This window comes from Triticum dicoccoides, chromosome 7B (assembly GCF_002162155.2).
Source record: "Triticum dicoccoides isolate Atlit2015 ecotype Zavitan chromosome 7B, WEW_v2.0, whole genome shotgun sequence".
Taxonomy (NCBI): Eukaryota; Viridiplantae; Streptophyta; class Magnoliopsida; order Poales; family Poaceae; genus Triticum; species Triticum dicoccoides.
Window position 1 is genome coordinate 237221352 of NC_041393.1, and position 6833 is coordinate 237228184.

The following is a 6833-nucleotide window of genomic DNA, read 5'->3' on the forward strand; positions in this document are numbered from 1 at the left end:
TGAGTCATGTATCTTCATGCTTCAATAGTCCGGACGATGTATATAGTCCGGCTGTCCAGATGCCCCCTAATCTAGGACTCCCTCAGTAGCCCCTGAACCAGGCTTCAATGACAATGAGTCCGGCACGCAGTCTTGTCTTCGGCATTGCAAGGAGGGTTCCTTCTCCGAATACTCCAAAGTAATTATCGAACACGTAGACCGTGTCCGGATCCACAAAATGATCTTCACATACTGCTGTAGAGAGAATGATATTTCACAAATGCAATCTGCTGACCATGTGACATGTCATTAAGGTCGGGTCATTATTCGAACCGTTTTCCCACAACCAGCCATACCGCAAATTGCGAGGCGGTTTCTTCTGCATGTTTTGCCATAGCAGAGATCGTGTCCCCTTATTGTGGGATTCTCATCAATACGGGCATGAGTAATCTAACCGCACCGCTAATCGCGGCGAGTGGGGAATGAGTGGGGTCCACCAGGCAAGTGGGGAGGTGCAAAAAAGCTTTCACCGTCTCTATAAAGATATAAGGTCTCTTCCTCTTTACCCATGCCTCCTCCTTTCACTAGTCCATTCCCCTCTGTTCGAGCTCTAGCGCCCAATCATTCCTCCTCTCCATCGAAGAGAGTATTTTTCGAAGATGTCCGGATCCGGAGCAGGAGGCAAATGGATGGCCTCTACCGTCCAAGAGAAGGACATCAAGAGGCTCCGAGAGGCCGGGTACCTGGGCAAGAAGATTAGCCATCGTCTTCCATCGGCGGGACAGATCGTCCCTACTCTGGAGCCCCACAAGAGAGTCGTGTATCTTCCTCATTTTGTCCGTGGGCTCGGGTTTACCCTTCACCCATTTGTTCGCAGAGTCATGTATTACTATGGGATTGATTTTCATGATCTCTCCCCCAATTCTTTCCTCAATATCTCGACGATCATCGTCGTGTGCGAGGCTTTTCTCCGGATTTCGCCTCACTTCGGCCTGTGGCTGAAGATCTTCAATGTGAAGCCCAAGGTGGTGAGTGGCGAGCACGCCGAGTGCGGCGGCGCCATGGTGAGCAATATGCCCAAGGTCGTTTGGCCGACGGGTGCCTTCAACGACTCCGTCAAGGAGTGGCAACAACAGTGGTTCTATATCACCGAACCACACGGCAAAAAGTGGGCCGTAGCTCCTGAGTTCAGATCCGGAGCCCCACTGCGGCTCACGTCCTGGCCCAAGAAGGTCCTGAACTGGTGCTCGTCCGATGAGCTGTCACTGCTCTAGACGCGCGTTCAGAGTATGGTCGACAAGGACGTCAAGCTCGTCGACATAGTCCAGGTGATGTTAGTTCGCCTGGTCCTCCCTTGCCAGCGCCGAGCCTGCAATTTGTGGGAGTACGACCCAACCGAGCACCAAACCCTCCGGGATCTCTATGATTCCTCCCACGAGGACATCTGGAAGTGCTCTTTAAGTCCGGCAAATCATGGTCGGGCTCCGCCGAGGACCGTGGATACCAATTATCCCATTCTGCAAGCCCGGTAAGTTATGGCCACGCTCTGTCCATCTAGGCTTCAGTTGGCATGCCCTAAGGGAGACATTTTTATCGTGCTCTATTATGACCCCAGGGATGGATAAAAAAGGTGGAGCGGATACATTGTCCGGTGCCGCTGCCAGAGGAACCGGCCAGACCTCTTCTGACGAAGATGCTGGTCCCAGCGCCTTACGAGGCGCCAAAGAAAGAGGCCTCCAAGAGGGTCAAAAAGACCCGGAGTGGCCTCCGTTGTCGCGAGGCTTCGGACGCAAAATCCGAAGACTCTAGTGATGCTCCTTCTTTCGAAGACGAAGAGGAGGAAGCAGAGGAGGACGAGCCTCACTCTGGAGGTGGGAAGAAAAGGACGGCCTCCTCATCCCTGGAGGCCGAATTTCCCAAGAGGGGGAATGGTTCCCTCCCAGAGGCATCCGCCACGGGTGCCGATAGCAGCCCGGTGTGGGATCTCAGGGCCCAGCCCCTGGAAAAGTTGTAAGTATACGAAATCCAAACACGCACATGCGTCCGGGGTTGTTTGGGCATAGTAGTTTTAACTGTCGCCGTATCTCGTACAGCCCGGCGAGGTCTCGCGCCGGACAGTCCTCATCGGAGGATTCGTTGAGCTCGGATGTTGTGGCAAGCGAGACGCCTCCGGAGGCTCCTTCTCCAAAGTCCAGGCGTGACACCGAGGTGTCGTCTCAAAGAGACCCAGAGCAGGGGGGCATGTCACTGGAGCTAGACACATGGGGGCAGCGGCCCCACAGCGTGTCGACGATGGGGGAAATCTTGGGTTCGGACCACAGCCGGATAGGGTCCTGGAGACCTCTACGGCTCCAGGATCGGGCGAGCGGCCACCTTCGACGGAGGGAGGCTTGCCTGTTCCGCCGGTAACCTATGTCCACACAGAGCTGCCATGCGCTGTATTGACAACGTTGAAGAACGCGTCTATCATCGATGAAAATCGGACCCTCATGGGTACGGTGGTTGGAAAGATTCAGTCTGCCGAAAGCGGGCTGAATGAGTCCTGCCTTGGCCTTATAAAGGCTTTTGAGGTATGGTTTCTGAGAAACCTGTGAGGAATTATCATGATATGAGCAGTAGCCCCTGATACACTGTCCGGCGAAAAAGAGAGAGCCGGCCAGGGGATCAAATCCTCTTTTTTTGTGGGAACATTTGTTAATGACGTGTACCTCTTTGTTTGAAAACAGGCGTCCGCAGAGAAGACAGCCGCTCATAATGCGGAAGTGTCTGAACTGAAGTGGAGCCTGGAATGGGCCGAGGAAGAACTTGGCCGCGTGAGGAAGCAATTAGAAGATAAGCAAGGTATGTTGCAACATTATCTTGCATTAGGCATGAATAAGTAATTGTGCCTATTCAAAAGTATTTGTGTTGTATGCCCTAGGAGCGAGTGCCGAATATGAGGCACTGAAGAAGGCTGTGGCCGATGCCGACGAGAAGGCTGCCGCCGAACATGCACTTCATGAAAAACACGAGGCCAGGGTCATTACAACTGAGCGGGAGCTCCAGGAGGCTGTGAAGAAAAGCGAGAGCTTGGAGCAGAGTCTAATAGGGAAAGAATCCGAACTCGCCCAAGCTCTCCAAGCCGCGGAAGATGCTCGGGAAGAAGCCCGAGGTGTTGTACGGGACATTCAGGAGGCCCGGAAAGTTGCAGCTGGTAAGGCCTATTGTATTCATGGCCATTTTTGCATGATAGTGGGGAGAACTCTTAAGCGACAAGCTGAATTCTTGTTTTTACAGGGGCGTTTGCGGGTCTGCCTCGCAGCATATCAGATGCCGCCCAATTTTACCGGACCGAGGAGAAGAAGTCTGCGGATAGGAACTTCTGGTCGTAGTATTTGGCGCCGAACTATCCGGTGCCTTTTATCGATCAGCTGAAGCAGCTGGTCGAACTGCACCAGGCGGCCGAACTAGCCATGAAGGAATTGGTTGTCCGGCTGTGGCCTGCAGAGCCAATTCCAAGCAGTTACTTCGGACTCGTGAAGCAGATTGTGGGCGCCTGTCCTCGACTTGATGCTATCAAGCGATCAGTCTGTATAGAAGGTGCGTGCATGGCGTTTGCCCGTGCAAAAGTGCATTGGGGGAAGCTTGACGCGGAGAAGCTGATGATTGAGGGGCCGCCGGAGGGTAAGGAGCACCGCAAGCCCGAGCTGTACTATGAAGGTGTACTGAAAGGGGCCCGCCTTGCGGCGGATAAGTGTGCCAAAGACATTATACTTCCCTGAGGGCATTCGTGCCGCTTTTTGTAATATGGGATAATGGCATTTTTATTATATATTGCCTGTTTTGTTTGAACATATGTTCGTCCTGTGCGGCTGTTTATTGTATGTAAATCCTGAGAGTTGGCCAGTCGCCGGCTTCTGCCCCCACTAAAAAAGAATACGGGGGTGTTTGGGATATATCTAAACGCTCTTTATCCCATAGTTGGTCCTTTTAAGGAGGTGTTTCTCACCATGAACCAGGCAATCGGACTATAAGGCTTTATTACTCTCACTTAGTCATAGGAATTTGAGTATGGTCGGCGCAGCCCCTAGTGTTCGAAAGGCCGAACTAGGGGCTCTATTGGCGCCTGATCAGAAGACCGATCCGTCGCACTCTGCATTTATAATGGCATTGTGCGAAATAAATCTTTAAGGATTTTATAACGTCTCGAACAGCTGACCAGCTCTCGCTGCATCATGACAGTCGGTTTTCGGCTTTCTCTACTGCGGTGCTCGTCCGGCAGAACCGGGACACAATCACAGTAGTTCTCCTGGCGCTACCTTAGCCGATAGAACGGAATGTAAGGTACCAAAACATGGGAGCCGGGCAAACCCAACCAATGACCCAAGACATGATTCGGAGCTGATGCATATAATGTTATAAGTTCGGGGTGCCGAGCGACCGAAAAGGTGGTCGGACTTTATTGCCGTACTGTGAAGCCCCTGGCATAACCGGGCGTAACACGAAGCGTGGCTGCCGTTTTTTGGCAAAGAGGCGTCGGCGATAAACGACGGTCAGTAAGTGTTATTTAAGTCTACGCATTATAGTAGGATGATATGTCTATGCATATGAGTACGATGTATGATTATGAAAAGAGGTGTTTTTTGGCGGAACCTGTGATGGCCGGACTGGAGGGGGTTGTGAGTGGATCAAGAGTGAATCCGAACAGCCTTCTACCTGCATGTTCCTACCATTGTGTGTCCGGGCTGATTCCACGCCGCCAATCCCGTTCTGCGTCAAAGTTAATTTGTAAAGGCAAATGCTTGGAGGCAGCCGAACGTCCTCTTGTGGTTGGTCTAAGGGTTCCTGATTGGACCCTGGTGAACCCAGCCGTTATACTGTGAAGTAGCGCAGACTCCACAGTTGGTGTCCGGATAGTTGGCTGTCGTATCAAAATTTTGATAGGCATGCGCGACTCGCTACTCCGGCGGCTATATGATTTCCGCTCTGAGGGCGGGGTCCGGCCTTGCCCGTGTCACACAGTGTTGGCCTAATGGTTTATCACATGGAATCTAGTCAACGTGGTTCGTCCTGTTAGCATACGGTAAATTACCGTATGAGGGGAAGGTGCCGAAGAATTACTCTTTGGCGTGGCATTTTTTGGTGATTCGAAAACAACCGTTAGTGTGGTGGGCCAATTAACTTGGCCTTTGCACCTGGCATCCTATAGAAGATGTTATTTGTGGTTTCATACCCATGGGGGTTTTGTGTGTTATGGAGCCCTCGGACTACTAGGTCTAGGGGTACGGCAATTGAATTGCTGTGGTAAGTGTCATCTGGGATGATCGGTCATACTTTTATGTTCTGGGGGGTCTCTTGACTAGACGCCTCCCTCATTGTTTTCGACACACGACCATTCGTTTTGTTTTGAGGATTCGACATTCTCTATTGGTATGCTTTGCCGTCCTTCTAGGAGCACCGTGAATTGCACACGGTTGATCGAGTGTGTGGCTCAGGCCGAATAGGCTTGAGCTGTTCTTTGTCTGTTGACCGGACTGAGAGTTGCTGGACTTGGCGCCAGCTTCCCTGACTTGACGTTTATGACCATTGCACCGAGGCTTGAGGATGCCTCTTCGTGTCTCCTTCTTACTGTCTTGGACCGTAGTGATGTGTGGACGTCGGGGTGTGTGCCTTTGGTTCTCCTGCTTAGGTTGAGGTAGCTAGTTGTGACGCGTATGCCCCTTGTTAGGGTGGTCGAGTCCGTACTTTTCGGTGGCCAGGATCTTGGTCCACCTATCCACTAGCAGATCTTGGTCAGCTTTAAGCTGCTCTTGCTTCCTTTGCAGGCTCCTTGCCGTGCCCATGAGCCATCGCTTGAAGCGAACTTGTTCCACTAGATCTTCAGGCACGCCGAATTCGTCATTGTCGAGGCTTACCTCGTCTTCGTAGGGGAGTGTATAGTTGTCCTCTCCAAGTATCCCATCGTGGCCGGTCCGTCCTGCTTGAAGGTAGGCTGACCATGGATGTGTTCCTCTTCGGCACCATCCAGATTGCTTTCATCTCCGGGGCCGGTGTTGATGTGGCGGGGCTTGGAGCGGCACCGAAGACGCCCATGCTTTGTTTTTCCTCCTGAGGAGTTATCCTCCGTTGCCTCGTCGCCATTGGTTTCCTTCGGAGTGTCCACCATGTATATATCGTATGAGGAGGTAGCCGTCCACCGCCCTGTGAGCGGTGGCTCCTGTAATTCTCCTGCATCGTCGTCCATACCGTCGATGTCTTCGGAGTCGAAGTCAAGCACGTCGGTTAAATCATTGACCGTGGCAATGAAGTGGGTGGTGGGTGGGCAGCTAATTCCTTCGTTGCCCGCTTCCCACTCAAGCCGGACATAGTTCGGCCCAGAGCCTCCTGCCAAAGAGAGAGACTTTAATGAGTTCAGTATGTCGCCAAAGGTCGAGTGCTAGAAGATGTCCGCAGTGGTAAACTCCATTACCGGAGCCCAACCTGGCTCGACTGGCTCGAGGGTGCACGGACCGGACCCAACAACCGGATACGAGTCTGGGGGCCCGGGGTTACAAGTTTCCACGGAGGCGAGGCCCATGTTCGGCTCCACCGCCGATGAGTGTGCGGCCTGCGGGGCGGGGTCCACCCCTCCGTCCTTAGGCAACGCAACCTGCTCTGGATTTAGATCCGGGGCTACTGCAGGGGTGATATCTCGAGCATCGCCCGACAGCAGGTCCTAGCCATGCCCATCGTAACTGTTCGGTGCTCCTGGCACAGGCCCAAATCCGTCGAAGATCAAGTCTCCGCGAATATCCACCGTGTAGTTCAAGTTTCCGAACCTGGCCTGGTGGCCAGGGGCGTAGCTGTCGATCTGCTCCAGATGGCCAAGCGAATTG